The following is an 18,406-nucleotide window of genomic DNA, read 5'->3' as shown; positions in this document are numbered from 1 at the left end:
GAAACTACTAATTATAGACCCATTTCTCTCATAAATAACTTTGCTAAGATATTTGAAAAATGTTTAAAGTCTAGAATAATGAATTTCCTGGAAAAGAATAATCTTTTATATCAAAAGCAATATGGTTTTCGAGATAAAAAAAAATACGGAGAAAGCCGTATTTGATTTAGTTAATAATATTAACATTAATCTACAAAACAGAAAAAAAAGTTTAGCAGTTTTTATGGATCTTTCGAAAGCCTTCCATACCGTTTCACATGAAATTGTCTTTAACCGTTTAGAAAAAATTGGTATTCGAAACGGGCCTCTTAACTTATTAATAAATTATTTATCAGATAGAAAACAATTTGTTAAGATTAATAACACAATGAGCTCTTCTAAATACATTAAAACCGGAGTTCCACAAGGGACAGTGCTGGGACCAGTACTCTTCCTTGTGTATATTAATAGTATGGAAAGCTTATTGGACGACTGCGAAGTTATTTCGTACGCAGATGATACTGCATTATTGTTTTCTGATAATTCTTGGAAGAGAGTCTTTAAAAAAGCCGAAATTGGCCTTAGTAAAATGTATGAGTGGCTCAACAATAGTCTTTTAAGTTTAAACTTTAATAAAACTTATTATATGAGTTTTTCCGCAACGTCAGTAGATCAACCACCGCCCACAGAGATTGTTATTCATAATAATGACTGCTTATCGCATAATGATGCATGTAATTGTATCAAAATAAAAAAAGTTGAAAAAATCAAATATCTGGGGGTTATACTGGATCAGTATCTTAAATGGGAGGAACATATTGCATTCGTTAATAAAAAAAATTGGAATATTTTCTATAAATTGTATCAGGTACGTGAAATCCTAAATGTAAAAATGTTAAAAACTTTATATAACGCACTAATAGAATCCAATTTAAGGTACTGTATTATTATATGGGGTTGCGCGTATAACAATACTATAAAGAAGTTGTTAATCACTCAGAATTCTGCACTAAAAATAATATTTAAAAGACCATATAGATTTTCAACTGGTGAACTATATAATAATCTAAATTTACTAAGTGTCAGAAATATTTATATCCATTCCACTTTAAACTATGTCCATACTACATTATCACCAATTAATAGTGATTCTATCAACTATCTCACAACAGCAACAAAAGAGATAAATATGTTTATTCCATTTAAACGTACAAATGTGACCTAAAGATTTGTAACCTATTATGGACCAGTTCTTTTTAACACACTGCCTGCTGAATTGAAAAAATATTATAATTATCCAAAAATTTTCAAAGCCAAAACCAAACAATTTTTATTGAAAAATCAAACATTTTTTGAAACGTTGTTCTGAGTGTGTGGATATTGGGTTATTTTAGTGCATATTAGTCGTAATTTTTACTACCTTTTTGTTCTCTCGCCTGTTTTCTGCCTGCATAGCGGCCGGGCTGTTGCCGTTCTTAACCTCTTAATATCTGTGCCATTTTGGAAGAGGAAATCTGCACACAAGGTACGTCATTAGATGGCCTTAGGCCGATTCCTCTTCTTGGATTTTTACATTAGGTATATAGGTATTTAACGTTATTTTTCTTCTCTCATGAAATAGGGTTATCTATTTTTATTTGTACCTATTTTTCCTATGTAACAATAACACTTTTGTATATAACTTTATGTAATATATTTGAATTTGAATAAACCGAGACAAACTAAGGAAATTAATTAAAAGGTTAACTCCCAAAGGATTTAAATTAAACTTTTTTTCTGTAATATATAATAAATATCTAAATGGATTTGAGATGGTTGCAAACCTCTACAAACGAAAGTTTTTTGATTACAAATTATTGACTTAGATATTATAAATGGCTATAACTGCCAAAGGATATGGATAAAACTTTTCCTTATAGCCGTTAAAGGTTACATAGCCCTTTATATTTCTTAACATCTAACAATTCAATAATTTTTTACCAAAAAACTTTTGCTTGGTGAGGTTTGCGACCATCTCAAATGCGCTTAGATATTTATTATAGAAAAAAGATTAATTCAAATCCTTTGGGAGCCTTTTTCATTTCTTTAATATTCGACTTTTTAAGTAATTTTCACAAAAAAACTTTAGTTTGTAGAGGTATACAAGCACTATAAATCGATTTAGTTATTGATTGTTAATATCTGGACAAAAAATATTAAAATTCTTTGGGAATTTGATCGACTAAATACCAGCGGGCGCGGACTATAACTAGGTCGCTGACAAACGACAGCCTGCGTTCTAGATTCGATCGGGCGCTAGCTTCAGTTATAAAAAAAATTTCTAGAAAAACAACACAAAGTGACAACATCGGATACGTGCATTGTAAACATAGAGGTAATCTACGTTGCCTCTCTACGTTCCATCTCATGGTCATTAGTCAGCAAATAAATGAAAGTTTTAAAGAGCGCACTTTTTACCTGTTACAAAATACAAGACATAAAAAAATATGTAGTGGATTAAGAAAATTATAAATTGAATGAAGAATTGGAAAGTCGATTTGACATCATTGTCTGAGGGATGATGAACTCAAATAACCTCGCCTATGGTTTGCAGCCATATTCTAGCCATTCAATGTTCTAAAGGTGACGCGGAAGTCCTTCCTGCACAGTTACAGGCCTCTCGATGACAAGCTGTTTGTTTCGCAAAGTCGATCATAGAGATATACAAAAGTTCTTCCGATCTTTCTCCATAAATGCATCTTGCTGCTTTGGCGTTTCCAGGAGCCATTCCGTAACAAAAATGCTTATCCACTTCACTTTATGCCACTTCACTTTTAGTAAATTGATTCATTCTGGTTGAATAGAAGTCCATATTTTGTAGGAGAATGTGAATATAAAGATTACAAATAGGGGAAGTCTTTATCTCCAAGAAAAATGCATATAGGTCACTTAGGTAAATGTATTATGCATTTCGGCTGTGTAAACAGCCATCATCAGACACTAAAATAAAATACAGGTAATTCAAGACAGTTTTAAAAAAGAGCTTATTCGCTATAACAATATAGACTTAGAACTTACCAGAACATTACAAAAAATATATACGTTCACCAAATAAAACAAAAATTACCCGTTATCGGGAATAAAAAACAACAATAAATAAAAGAATTAAAATTAAAAACATAGTACAATAAGGACATCTACGATTCAAAATATAAAATGTATACTTAGGTCGATACAGATTTCTACATATTAAAAGAAGGTACTATAAGGAACTATTGTATATTAGCGTTGCGTTAAAGAAAAGATTTTATATTTTTACTAATAGAAATGTTAAAGATGAAAGAGTTAAAAACAATAAAGGTAAAAGTTATTTTCTAGGGCTAATTCAAATAAAAAAAAGCGTAAACTGTCAAACTTAGTTTGCTCATTAATGCATGTGCAGTCTGGGGAGTTTATGGCCCTATTTATTTCAAATGCTTCCAACAAGTCCAATTGTAACCCTTTCTCACAAACATGCAGAACCTCAGTGTTAGGTCCCGGATCAAAATTATGCCCAGACTCTAATATGTGGTTCGCAAAAGGAGAATTGGTATTGTTAATAAAAGTATTTTTATTTCGCGTGATAAGTCTTAAATGTTCGTTGACTCTGACTTCAATTTTCCTTCCGCTTTGGCCGACATAACAGATGTCACATGATGGGTGGGGTGGGAAAAAGTTAACTTGTAAACTCCAGATCGGTGTGTTATCGGTATTTTATCTTTAGTGTTTACTAAATGTTTTGCCAAGTTGTTTTTGGTTTTAAAACAAATATTAGGTTTAGTGACAAATTCATTGGACTTAAAACACTGTGCGACACTAGAAGAGACGTTTCCAAAGTAAGTAATAGATCGATAACATCCGAGGGTATTGGGTTTACTGAGTAATGGTTTAAGTTTTTTTTTTTTTTTTTGAAAAAATGTTTGTTGTATAGCTTCTTAATAACATTTATATGATATCCATTGTTTCGAGCGATTTGTAAAATGATATTATATTCTTTTTTGAAATTAATATCGTTTAGTGGAATATTGAAGAATCTATGAAAAAAAAACAAAAGCGGCAAATTTTTGGCTAAAGGGATGATTAGAGGTAAAGGGTATTACTGTATCTGTGGCTGTACGTTTACGATATATTTGAAATTCAAAATGGTTATTGTGATTAGTGATTAAAAGGTCTAAAAATGGCAAAGTTGATTCTTTCTCTAACTCATAGCTGGTAAACTGTATGTTGGGATGAACAGAATTAATGAAATCAACAAAGTTTTCTAGGCCATCTTTGGTTCCATTAAAAATAGTAAAAATGTTATCTACGTAGCGAACCCATGTTCTTATATGTTTTTTAAATAAATGGTGTTCCGAAATTTGTTGTTCTAGTTTATACATAAACAGTTCGGCTAAAAAAGGTGACCAATTAGAGCCCATTGCTAATCCAGTTTTTTGTTCGAAAAAATTATTGTCAAATTGAAAAAACTTTTGAAGGAGCACACAATTGACTAGAGAACACAAATCCAAAATGAAATGACTGGGTAAATTAGTGTTAATATAAGGTAATTCTCTGAGTATTGAAATGCAATCACTCGGAGGTATGCCCGGAAACAAGTTAGTAACATCAAAGGAGATAAGCCAGGATTGGGGTGGTATCTGGATAGGAAATAAATGTTCAGTTAATTCAATAGAATTATTTATAGAAAAAGGATTGTTGAAGTTGAACGTAGAAGGTAAAATAGAAGATAACCAAGAAGAAAGTCTGGAAGCAGGAGAATTCATGTAGGCAACTACTGGACGAACAGGGTAGTTAGCTTTATGTATTTTCGGTAGGCAGTAAAGGAGAGGAGTGGAGGGATTCATGGGAATGAGTTTTCTTTCGGAGATGGAAAAATAATCAAGAGTCAAATGGCTTTGTTTAAGAGTAAACTTTAATAGGGCTATAAACTTATTCATAGCGTTGTTAGTTAGGTTGCAAAAATTATTGGAGTTTAGGAACTGAGTAACCTTAGATAAATAATCTGGTTTGTTCATTATAACAATACAGTTTCCCTTGTCGGCTTTTGTTAAAACTAAACTATCTTTCTCATCCATGTTATATTTCTTATTAAAAAGATGATTATAGCCCTATTAAAGTTTACTCTTAAACAAAGCCAGTTGACTCTTGATCATTTTTCCATCTCCGAAAGAAAACTCATTCCCATGAATCCCTCCACTCCTCTCCTTTACTAAAGATAAAACACTAAAGAAAAAAACCGATAACACACCGATCTGGAGTTTACAAGTTAACTTGTTCCCACCCATCATGTGACATCTGTTATGTCGGCCAAAGCGGAAGGAAAATTCAGAGTCAACGAACATTTAAGACTTATCACGCGAAATAAAAATACTTTTATTAACAATACTAATTCTCCTTTTGCGAACCACATATTAGAGTCTGGGCATAATTTTGATCCGGGACCTAACACTGAGGTTCTGCATGTTTGTGAGAAAGGGTTACAATTGGACTTGTTGGAAGCATTTGAAATAAATAGGGCCATAAACTCCCCAGACTGCACATGCATCAATGAACAAACTAAGTTTGACAGTTTACGCTTTTTTGATTCAATTAGCCCTAGACAATAACTTTTACCTTTATTGTTTTTAACTCTTTCATCTTTAACATTTGTATTAGTCAAAATTTAAAATCTTTTCTTTAACGCAACGCTAATATACAATAGTTCCTTATAGTACCTTCTTTTAATATGTAGAAATCTGTATCGTCCTAAGTATAAATTTTACATTTTGAATCGTAGATGTCCTTATTGTACTATGTTTTTAATTCTATTATTTATTTTTGTTTTTTATTCCCGATAACGGGTAATTTTTGTTTTATTTGGTGAACGTATATGTTTTTTGTAATGTTCCGGTAAGTTCTAAGTCTATATTGTTATAGCGAATGGGCTCTTTTTCAGAATTGTCTTAAATTATCTGTATTTTATTTTAGTATCTGATGATGGCTGTTTACACAGCCGAAATGCATAATACATTTACCTAAGTGACCTATATGCATTTTTCTTGGAGATAAAGACTTCCCTTATTTGTAATCTTTGATTCATTCTGGACAAAATATAACCCGAAAAATAACCACCAAAAACTAATAAATTTACAACGTTAATAATAATTACCAATATAAATAACTGTAAAAAAGAATAGGTTAATAAGAACTGTCGAGTAAATTTTTAGTATCAAGTTGTTTACTAAGTGTTGCAATTGTTTTCCAAAGCAATCCTTGATTATTAATTACTACGTATTTCTTAATTATTACTTAAGTAAAAACCGTTAGTTTAGGTGTTAAATGTAATGCAATTTGATTTAGTGTTTATTAAAATTTATTGCTGCTGTTACATGATTGTTAATAAAAAAAATATAAAAGATGAAAATTGCGAAAAGAAACTTTTCCCATATTTGTTGTGTGGTCTAGAGATATGCAGTTAAGTGCATTTTTTTTCTCGAAAACTAAACAAGATATAAAAAAATTCAAGAGACAAAAGATTTTTGAATGGTTCATTTAAAATGAATTTTTAAAAAATCCATAAAAGTCAGTGTGATGCATTTTTCTAGTCAAAAATAGATACTGCTAAGGACGCCAATGGACTTAAGAAATGTAATTAAACTAGAACTAAGTAATGAATTACACCGCCAAATTGCAACAAAATTGGAGATATAATATTTAAGATATTCAAAAACCAGTTGTTTTATTTAAGTTTAACACCCAGTAACTTGTAAACAAAGCTGGTGCGTTGTATTTTCGATATAATGCGGTTGTTTATTAAATATTTTCTATTTCCATTCAAGTATATATAACATTATAGATTTAAAACTATTTTAGGGAAATAAAAGGTTACAGGGAATAATTTCATGAATTAAAAAAAAACTTTTTCCAGAATATATTAATATTATCTGATATATTAATAGTACCAATTATGGGTTTGTAAACTTTCGTTTAGGGATAACACCAGTCTGGAAATTAAAACACATTCAGATCGCCAGATCTAACAGCACTAGACTTCTTCCTTTGGAGCTTTTTAAAATCTCGCGTTTACCGCAACAAAAAACAGCGTACAAGTCCTGAACGCTAACATTGAAGAAGAGATCGCCAATTTGGAGCCAGATCTTTTGCGAGCAAAGTTTCAAAATGCCGTAAAGCAAGCGCAATTATGCATCTTGAGCGATATCATTTTTCGAAATTCATGTTATCAATCTTACACTTTCAAATAAACGTCGTTATAAACGTGTTTTTCCGACAACAGAGCTCTTGTTTCAATTTATAACAAAATGACAGCTGGTTCGAATTATGACATTACTTTTGCACTACCTAGCATTTTGACAGCACCTGTTGGCGCTATTATACAAGGTTGGAAAATTTTTTAAATACCAAAAATGGTAGTACTAATTTCCACAAAATATTATAAGACATAATACATGGATTTCACAAAATTAGAAAAAAACACATGGTACAAAGCAAATTTTTAATAAAATTTTTTTGTTTATTAAAACCAAAAGTCCTGGGTAAACTTGACTATTTTTTAGCGATTCAATACACGCTTTACAGCTCTTGTATTAAAGTTCTTTTCCAACTCTTATAATAGCGCTACTCACTAGTCAGGTACTTAAAACACTACGTTTTCGAGTGATACGCATTCGACCGAAGAGGTATACAAAAGAAGACTGTTTGGAAGTTACTGTAACGCTGTCATTTTGTCCTGGAAATGTAAGTCTTTACATTCTCAAAAAACTTATATATCAAAATTAGGCCTTCTTCGCGGCTCAGTATCAGTAAGGGGGCGCACTTGTACATACATGTTACGCACACCTAATGACCTTAATCAAACAATTAAAAATGAATATATAAAAAAATACTGAAATATATCAAGTTCAAAATTTCAGTCAGTGAGTGGGAGTTATTAGAGTTATAGATTAATTATTTGGACATTTTAAGTAAGGCTTGTAGAAGATTAAGGTCATAAAATGTAATGAAAACAATTTTTCCGTGATTAGTTGATTAAAAATTAAAACTTTCAACGCATTCATGTCACCCTATTTTAAAACTTAAATGTATGAGTATAAAACAAAAAACTCTTATAACTTTTCTACCGATATACCAAATTTCATTTGTTAGTTGAATAGAAGTCCATATTTTGTAGGAGAATGCGTATATAAAGATTACAAATAGGGGAAGTCTTTATCTCTAAGAAAAATGCGTGTAGGTTACTTAGGTAAACGTATTATGCATTTTGGCTGTGTAAACAGCCATCATCAGATACAGAACATTACAAAAAACATATACGTTCACCAAATAAAACAAAAATTACCCGTTCCAATTTCATTTGTTTATCTTGAAAAGTAAAAAAGTTATTAAGTGTTCGCTTTTTTTCTGTGTCACCCGGTATATTCACTTATTAACTAGGCTTGGTTAAGGAACATGAGTTTAAGACAAGTAGGAGTCAGAACTATACAATTGTCCTAAATACTATTTATTAGAAATACAAAAAATATAGTAAAGATTTTAGCTAATCAAAATTATCAAAAAAAAAATTACATTTAAATCTATTTAAATATAATTTTGTATTTAAATAGATTTAAATATGGGGATTATATATAGATTTAAATTGGGGATTGCTCGGTTTTACAAGGGGAATGCTTAAAAATTATATTTGTTTATGCTATTTAAAGTTAAATAAAAAAACACAAAAGAGAGAAAAAAATTCAAGAATTACAGGTAACCAGATCCTGACTAGCCCTTATAAAAGCAAAATATCATTGGGGCACAATGAATCCCACCCAACACCCTATCAAAACCCGTCATACGATGGTATGCCAGACTTTTAAAAAACCAAAAAATCTAATAGTTTCGCCCCTTGTTACCTCCTTTAACAGCCCCTCAGCACATCCTTAGTTTGGAGCTGCTGGTGAATAGCTGGCCCGGAATCAAAATCGGTAATAAAAACTGGACACTAAAATGGTAGTCAAATACTGGAATCAAAAAAGACACGAGTCCTTTAAAACTTTAACTCCAACTGATTTGTTGGTATACAGGGGTTAATAAGAAGTAGAATTTTACTCTAAACTTTTAAACACCCTGTGGAAAAAATTTGCACCCTAATAATGATTCTTTTTGCTGGATTTTCAAGCTCCATCTTTTCTTAACAACTTGTTTTTTAATTCCGATATACTGTAATTTTAAAGAACAAGCACTGCCTTAAAAGAAACAATGCAATAATGTTTTACTACCAAGAATTTGTTTTTAAAAATATTGCAAAGCTGGCTGTTATGACAAAAGAAATATGTAGAAGTTTCCATAGCACTGTGGCATATCAAAAAGATTATTGTCAACAAATTACATACTTAATTTTGCTGTAAATTTTTTAGTTTTTTGAAGCGTTTTTCTAAGAGATTTTTGAAAGTGTGTTTCGGAGCTGTTACGTAAGCGATACGTTTTAAAACGATGAGCCCAGAAGATCTGGCACCAGCCGTTGAGACGATGGTATTCCGATTAGGTATGTTGTAGAAAGGCTTGGCCATCCACGGAGTACGGTATCCGATGCGACACAAAGATTTAGATAAACTTATTCAAGTAAATCTGGACAGGGAAGACGAAGAGCCACAGACGCAGTTGAAGGTCGATTTCTTCGTCTTTAAGTTCTTCGAGAGCGAACAGCCTCTGCTCCAGCTTTGGTAAGAAGACTGGCAGATGTTCACCATAACCTTGGTTTCACCTGATACCATACGAAGAAGGTTAGCAGATCTGAATTTAACATCTCGTGTACCTGCTACAGGTCTCTTATAAGATGCGGATCTTATCGAAGGCTGCGCCTGGAGTTTGCTCGAACTCCTGCCGACATGGACGAAAGGCGAAATGTTCTTTTTACGGACGAATCTCGTTTTACGAGGTACTCACCTGACAGGCGTCAAAGAGTATAAAAAAAGGAAGATACTCGGAGAAAGATACTCTCAATGTTGTATCACTCCTAGAGTACAATTTGGTGGCGGAGGGGTGATGGTGTGGGGTGGTATATCATTGGAATCCCGTACAGATCTTGTTACACTTCAAGGGGGTATTAACGCCGATAGATACATTACAGAGTGCTTAGAAGAACATGTGGTGCCTTGTAAGCCATTTATAGGAGAACATTTTATCTTGATACACGACCGCACATAGCACAAATAACAAGGCAAGATTTAATCGACGTTGTCGTTTATGTATTGGACTGGCCCCAAGAAGTCCAGACCTTAACCCCATTAAGCACTAAACTTGTGGAATATACTGAGAAGAAAAGGCAGAACTATGGCCAGTTTCAAACTTTGGCTGCATTAGAAAAAGCACTGACAAACAAGTGGCAACAAATACCCCAAGATGCGATTGCTTCTTTAATTGAATCTTATCCAAAAGAATGAGAGTTATAAATCTTAATACCGCCGTTATCCAAATTTTTTTGCTAATAAAGTACTATTCCATTGTTTTCTTTAAGCCAGTGCTTTTTTCTTTAAGAATACAGATATCGGAATGAATCAAAAACAAGTTGTTAAGAAAAGATGGGGCTTGAAAAATGCAGCAAAAAGAATCATTATTGTGATGAGGTTGTGAATTTTTACCACAGGATGTTTAAAAGTTTGGAATAAAATTCGGCTTTTTATTAATTTCTATATAATAACCAATCCGTTGGGACATTTTTGTAGCTTCGATATGAAAAAATGATGACAATAAAACGGCCTAAAATTCGGCACAAAATTATCAAAGTCGATGCAATACTGAAAAAGTTATTAACGATTGAATTTGAGCCAAATTTTCGTTGACCGGTTAATTTTGCGGGCCAGTCTATATTTAATTTAGTAAACAATCATAAGTCACAAAGCCATGAAAAAATATTTGAAACAATTCTTAGAAAAAAAACTCAATTTAAGCAATTCAGTGCTTCAAATATGAAATAAATTAATAATAATTCGTTAATTTACCTAGTTGTTGGGTGTGGACGAACACACGGCACGTGGTCTTTCCAAAAATGTCTTTAAGAAAAGTGGCAATTATTCCAAGAAAATCTCTGATGGTGGTGATTAGCCACTTACAAAAAACCAACATGCCTCTAACCACAATCATCCACCTTTGCAAACCTCTTGTGGTCAGATTCCCAACATGAATATCTACAAAAGATAATACACTCCCGAGGGCTACTTTGCCAACTTTTCCGGCCGAAGGTTTTATTGAAAAAGAACGATAACCAGATCATGAATTAAGAGGTAACCCTAGAACCAGTTAAACCGCTAATAGCACTGTTGCCAACCTCTAGGACATTCTTGAAGATTTTACTGAAACTTGCCGGCACCAATCAGGATTTATGTAACCGAATTAAGCAATCAAAATCGTCCAGCACCATTAATTAATTATGCATCCAAACTTAAACCTGCGTAGAAATTTCTCGGCAGAAAACGGTTTATTCTAAATGATAAATATTTTTCCAAATTACATATTTCATATTATACTTTAGGAAAACGCGACTTGATAACCCTGACTGCAACGCGCATATTGTCGCACTATTTGAGTCTGCGTTAGTCGAGACACCGGCCTGAAATTTGGTGCTGAGTAAATAATGGAAAATCAATAAATGTCAATACACGCAAACAATAAGTAACCTAATTACACCTGAATTTTCATTAAATTAAGGCCATATAACGCTAAATATGTAAGAAACAAGTGTGAAACACGTGGAGTGTGGTACCAATGTGCAATGGATTTAACAAATAAACCTTAAGTGTTTACTTTTATTGTTACTTCAGTAGTAATCAAGAAATTGAATACAGAAAAATATGATTTTACAACCTCTTTCTGATCAAAATCACCTGATTCAAAATTCTGATGTTGATAATGAAGGTAAATTAACCAGATTTTTAAAATATCTCATTGGTAATATGTAGGCACAGTTTAAGCTTCAAAACAGTTGCTATTTTTGGCTGTCTCAAATCACAAATATATCTCTTTTTAAGCCTGTAAAAAACTGCAAAATTTCAAGATAAACCTGCATGAAAAATTTGCAAGTATTACTTATTATCAAAATCTAAATTTAGGTCCAATTTATTTGAAATCCGTGTTACATTACTAAGCCTAAATTTCAATAGAATAATGTGACCGGTTTCATTTATAACCGTGATTATACATGATGAGAATGCAGTTTTATACAGTACATTCATTTCAAAACGAACCACCCTTAATAACTTCTTAAAAAAACACGTCAATATATACAGGTCTAGATATACTGGGGGACGTTTAATTTTATATTTGACAAAGGTCTGTCAATCACCTCCAGCTAACCTCACTTTCCTCCAAGAAATAGTCCATCTTTTCTCAAAGAGACCGGCTTACATTAAATAGTAATGAAACAAACTCCAAGTCACAGGTCTTAAATTTATTAAAGTCAGAGGATTAAACGTGTTTTGCTCATACTAGGCATCATCAGATCCACTGTAAAAAGAAACAGAAACACCTAATTTACACTAAAATTACAAGCTAGTTCCTACCTTGTGTATTCACTAATAAAAATGATACATGATACAAATCAAGGGCAGAAATTAAGTTCAAATTGGTAAAATCGGACGGATACTAGTTACTACATATTAAAATTATATAAACAAACAAATGAGGTTAGGTTTAAAAGCAAATATCAAAAAGTTATCGCAGTTATTTTATTTTAAGGAGTATTTGAAGGCAAGGTCAAAGTGTTAAAAATCAAGTGGGGTTCAAAATTAAAAATGTTGACGCAGTTGAGTACTGGACTTTGGGTATTTCTAATTTCTCAAGAAGCTTCAACTTTCTATCCTTAGGACACTCGTGCAATACTCTCGCATTCTCATGCTGTGTTTTATACCCTGGTGTGGATTTGACGACCAGATTGGCCCACATAAACTGCATCACAATCCCCGCAGCTCAACGAATAAACTTCCGATTTACTTAGGTGAACCCTACCGTCCTTAGTGTGAACTAAATGATTATGAAAAGTGTTGGAAGTTTTAAGCGAAATGGAAAAATTAGAGCTTTATTGAGTTAATTGGGAAACCATTAATATCAGGAATGTTTTATTGTGTCTAGTTCTTTCTGAAATGCTGTTTTTGAAAGAGGGATTTTGAAATGTCTATAACTGTAACTATTGAAATAAGCGAATTTATTTGAACAAGGAGAAATTGATGAGGATTGAGAATTATATTATCTGTGCAAGAAGCTTTTGTGTACATTTCAAAAGAAATTTTTCCATTTTCCCTAATTAATAATAAGTTCAAGAAAGGTAGTTTCTTCTTTTACGTAAGTCATAAAATTATTAAACCTATCATCCCCTCCATCCCACACGATACAAATGTCATCTACGTCTCTTTTATAAAAAAAATTATATTGTTGGTAATGTGGCTAGTCATAGTTTTACTTTCCAAGTTGTGCATGAAAACATCGCTAAGGAAAGGAGAGAGACTACACCCCATAGCCAATCCAGCGGTCTGTCTGAAAAAACTTCCGTTGAATTTGAAAAAGTTTTGTTCCAGTACTAAACTCAACAGGGTAGGGTTATCAGATTATCTATCACGATTTTAGATAAGTTCGTTTTATTCAAAAGGTCAGTGACAAGAAATATGCAATCTTTAGGTGGGATACTCGGACAAAGTTTTTTGACATCTAGGGAAATTAAGACTGCTTATTCTTTAAACTATCAGCGAGATGAACTGAATTTTTAGTTGAATAAATATTGCTGAACTCTATTGCTTAGTAGTCTCTCTTAAAACCCGGTTACGCCAAGCCGATAATGGATAACATAGCGAATAAACAAAAGAGACTACAGGACGGATAGGATAACCGGGTTTATGTATTTTAGGCAATCCATAGAGCAGTGGGGTTCTGGGGTTCATAGGGTATAGTCTATATTCGTTGATATGAAAAAACTCTAAGGTAATGATACTTTGGTCAAGGGCTCGTTTCAATTTAGTAAAGAAAGAATTAGTTGGATCTTTATTCACAGGTTGAAACTCATCGCAATTTAAAAACTCCAAGACCTTGTCTATGTAAGTTGCTCTTTTCATAAGAACCAGACAGGAGCCTTTGTCAGCCTTAGTAGCAACTAAGTGATTGGATTTTATTTCATTTTTTAACGAAATGAGATGGAACCTGTTGTGATTACTATGGTTTGTGTTAAAACTAGAAGTATTTAGAAAGGAAATCAACTTGGCTCTCAAGATATTCTTATTAGAGATATCAGTACTTTGTATGATGTTCTCGGCCTCCACTGCTAGAATTTCTTTACATTTTCTGTCAATTGTTTGTGAAAAATTGAACTTTAAATTACTTTTTAAAATGTTCTCCTCATCCGGAGTGAAATTGATACCTGACCGATTTAGGAAACGATTATTAAAGGAAAAGTGACACTTACTCATTGCGAGCTGATTTGACTGATTATTAAAGTTACGTGGTATTTGATGTTTTAGATTTGCAATTTTCTTATTTAGTTTTAAAAATCTTCCTTGACCAAAAGAATCGATCTCATATCTAAATCTAGAATCTAAACATACAAATTCTATATATGTAAGAAGTAAAGTTAATGTAAAAAATAGATATTTTAATTTAAAATTGACGGCATTCAATTTTGTGTAGTCGCATTTAATTTTTTCCTTGATCCAAAGTATCCTGGCACTCTCAGATGATCTGTTATGTGTTCTGCAGCGAATGTTAACAAACTTTGGTGTTAGTTTAAACAAGAGGCATTGTTGAAGGAACCAAATTTTTTAAAAACCCTAATTTTTCCATTTCGTTTAAAACTTCCAGCACTCTTTATAATCATTTAGTTAACACTAAGGACGGTAGGGATCACTTAAGTAAATCGGGAGTTTATTCGTTGAGCTGCGGGGATTGTGATGCAGTTTATGTGGGCCAATCTAGTCGTCAAATCCACACTAGGGTATTGGACACTTAAGCCTGTACAACAAACATAAGAACTCTGACTTCACGGAAACAAAATCGACTTTTGCTAATCATCTTCTCTATCTGTGGCACATTCTGCTACCTACTATACATGAGAATGTGAGAGTAATGCATGAGTGTCCTAAGGGTAGAAAGTTGGACCTTCTTGAGAAATTAGAAATAACAAAAGCCAAGAAAAGTCCAGTACTCAACTACGTCAACGACATTTTTAATTTTGAGCCCCGCTTGATTTTTAAGAATTTGACCTTACCTTCAGATACTCCTTAAATACAATAAAATAACTGCGATAACTTTTTGCTTTTAAACCCAACCTCATTTGTTTGTTTATATAATTTTAATATGTAGTAACTAGTCTCCGTCCGATTTTACCAATTTGAACTTAATTTCTACCCTTGATTTGTATCATGTAGTGTGGTTTTCTGCTTCTTATTTGTTCTTTTTATTAGTGAATACACAAGGTAGGAACTAGCTTGTAATTTTAGTGTAACTTAGGTGTAGCTGGTAAGTTTTTATAAAGCCTATTGTTTCTGTTTCTTTTTACAGTGGATCTGATGATGCCTAGTATGGGCGAAACATGTGTAATCCTCTGACTTTAATTCAATAAATTTGAGACCTGTGACTTGGAGTTTGTCTCATTACTATTTAACCTTACTTTGACATGTCAAATGGGAACCCCATCAAATGACACATCATAGTAAGCAGCATTAAAATGTCTATTTAACAGTGTCAAAAAAAATCAATCGGTTGACGCACTAGCGAATCGTGAGCTAAAATGTCTAGTAATAATGAATATTTTATCCACGTCATACATTGATATTTCAAAATATTGATAATTGTATAACATAGAAAATTGTTTGCCATTTAAAATAATTGATTTGATCATTATCATGTCAATCATTTGACCTACCAAAATTTAAGTTGATTGTCTGTTGAATGTCTTTTATTACCACACATTTTTGCTTACTTTTCGCTTATACGTCAACCGATTTTGTTTTTGGTTAGATAGGAGATTGTATGCCCTTTAAAATTATTATCACACTTAGGGTAGACATTTAAAATTCAAGTTAGGTAGATTGTGGCGGTTATGTTCCACAATAATTTTAGCGCTCTACTTCACGGAGCAGAGACCCTCCTAATTTCTTGAGGGATTTTATTGTATTTCCAATCACTGGTTTGCCCAAGGGTTCGCCTTACTTTGGGAAATAAATCAAGCACCTTTTGGTTTAACACAACTTTATTAAACCCGATTAATTCATAAAATGATCCAAAATATAGTCTACAAAACTATAGGTTGTACAAATCACTACTAAAAACATAACTTAACATCTAAAAGCTTAGTTGAAACAAACCGGGGAAGTACCGCCGCGAGCTATAAATAGCACATAAAAGATACCGATCGGCTATTGCGCGCCAAAATCGGGAGCAAAGTTCAAGACGGAGACCGACCGTGCGAAGGAACCTGCTTTTTACTTGGTCGAGCGATGACTTCATACTGCATACTCATTGATTGATTTGGGGTGGACGACGATGCGCGTTATTAATACGTCACAGTTACATTATTTAAGTCCAAAGTTAGATGGCGTCACTATAATTGTTTTTAAGCATTTTTCTATTATTATCCTTATAACTAAAGTTGTGCTGGTCACAACAGTAGATAAAATATCCATTATGCCCAGACATTTTTAGTCACTATTCGCTGGTACGTCAGATTTTTTTTTTGGCACCACTGAATACACACTTTAATGATGCTTACAATGATGTGTCACACGATGGAGGTTGCCATTTGACATATCAAAGTGCGGTTAGGTGGAGGTGATTGACAGAACTTTGTCCAATATAAAATTAAACGTCCCCCCAGTATATCTAGATTGACGTGTTTTTTTTTTAGTAGGTTATTAAGGATGGTTAATGTTGAAATAAAAGCACGGTATAATCAAGATCAGACATACAATAATAAATATACAAACACTCCGCCACTAAATATTCCAATACATATTAGTCGATATTTTTAGACGTATCCAAATAAAGTGTGTTTTTTTTAAAGGCGGAGAACTTTCATTTGGCAACACTGTTTTTTATGACAGCCGACCTGACAGTTCTGGGTTATTTTTAGATTAGTTTGGTTTGGCAATTCATCATGAACAGACTCACGCCGGAGCAACGTTTCCAAATTGTTCAAATTTATTTTGAAAGACATGGTTCTATTCGAGAAACACATCGGGCATTACGTGACTTTTTTGGTGCTCATAATCGTCCTTCAGAGAGATTAATTCGAGAAACTGTTGATCGTTTTCGCAATACTTTTACTCTAGTCGACAATACGCATCCCGTAAGACGCCGTACAGTGCGCACGCAACAAGCGATAGCTGCTGTGCAGCATAGTGTTGATAATGATCCAAATGTGTCAATTCGTCGTCGTTCTCAACAAGTGAACTTATGTCCATCCACTTTATGGAAAATTTTGCGCAAAGATCTCGGATTGCGAGCATATAAAATTCAACTTGTCCAGGAGTTGAAACCCCAGGATCATCTTTTGCGCCGTACATTAGCTGAATGGGCGGAAAGAAAGATTGCTGTTGATTCACGATTTCATATGAAAATTTTGTTCAGTGATGAAGCACACTTTTGGTTAAATGGCTATGTAAACAAGCAGAATTGCCGAATTTGGGGGGAATGAGAATCCACGAGCTATTAGCGAAAAACCGTTACATCCAGAAAAACTAACCGTTTGGTGCGCTTTATGGGCCGGTGGAATCAGTGGTCCTTATGTCTTCAGAAATGCTGATGGTCAGAACGTTAGAGTAAACGGTGAGCGATACAGAAACATGATAACCAACTTTTTTGTGCCTCAATTGGAAGCCGTTGCAGAAATCTGGTTTCAGCAGGACGGTGCCACGTGCCATACAGCGCGCCAAACAATTAATTTAGTGCAAGAGACATTCGAGCAACGAATAATTTCAAGGAATGGACCTGTAAACTGGCCAGCTCGTTCGTGCGACTTGACGCCATTAGATTATTTTCTTTGGGGCTATGTTAAGTCGCATGTCTACGCTGATAAACCCGAAACACTTGGAAGCCAACATACGACGCGTGATTACGCCACGTACGCGCCAGCCGTGTGGGTTACATGCCCGAAATCATTTTTAAATATTAATGCCAAAAAAAATTCTTTAAAAAAAAGCAAATTGGTTCATATCAATAAAATATTTTGTGTTTAATTTCAATTTAAAGTTCTTCGCCTCTAAAAAAACACCCTTTACAATGTGCTAGCTTCATCTGCCCAATCGCGAGTTTCTCCATAAGAACCACTGAAGGGCATCAATACGCCTCTTTCGCGTAGAGGTGCCAGTTTAACTAGGGCATAAAAATTTTAACAAGTAATATTTAGTAATAAAAAAATATACTTAATAATAAATACGAAAAGAAATGAAAAGGTATG

The 18,406-nt window shown here is 33.2% G+C and overlaps 1 protein-coding gene across 1 annotated transcript in view; it reads left to right on the top strand.

Moving 5' to 3' along the window:
• Positions 1-18,406, top strand: part of LOC126735883 (testis-expressed protein 9) — a 29,009-nt gene that overhangs the window by 10,135 nt on the left and 468 nt on the right. The gene's annotated exons all lie outside the window — the stretch shown is intronic.

This window comes from Anthonomus grandis, chromosome 5 (assembly GCF_022605725.1).
Source record: "Anthonomus grandis grandis chromosome 5, icAntGran1.3, whole genome shotgun sequence".
Taxonomy (NCBI): Eukaryota; Metazoa; Arthropoda; class Insecta; order Coleoptera; family Curculionidae; genus Anthonomus; species Anthonomus grandis.
This window is presented reverse-complemented; position numbering and strand designations above follow the sequence as displayed.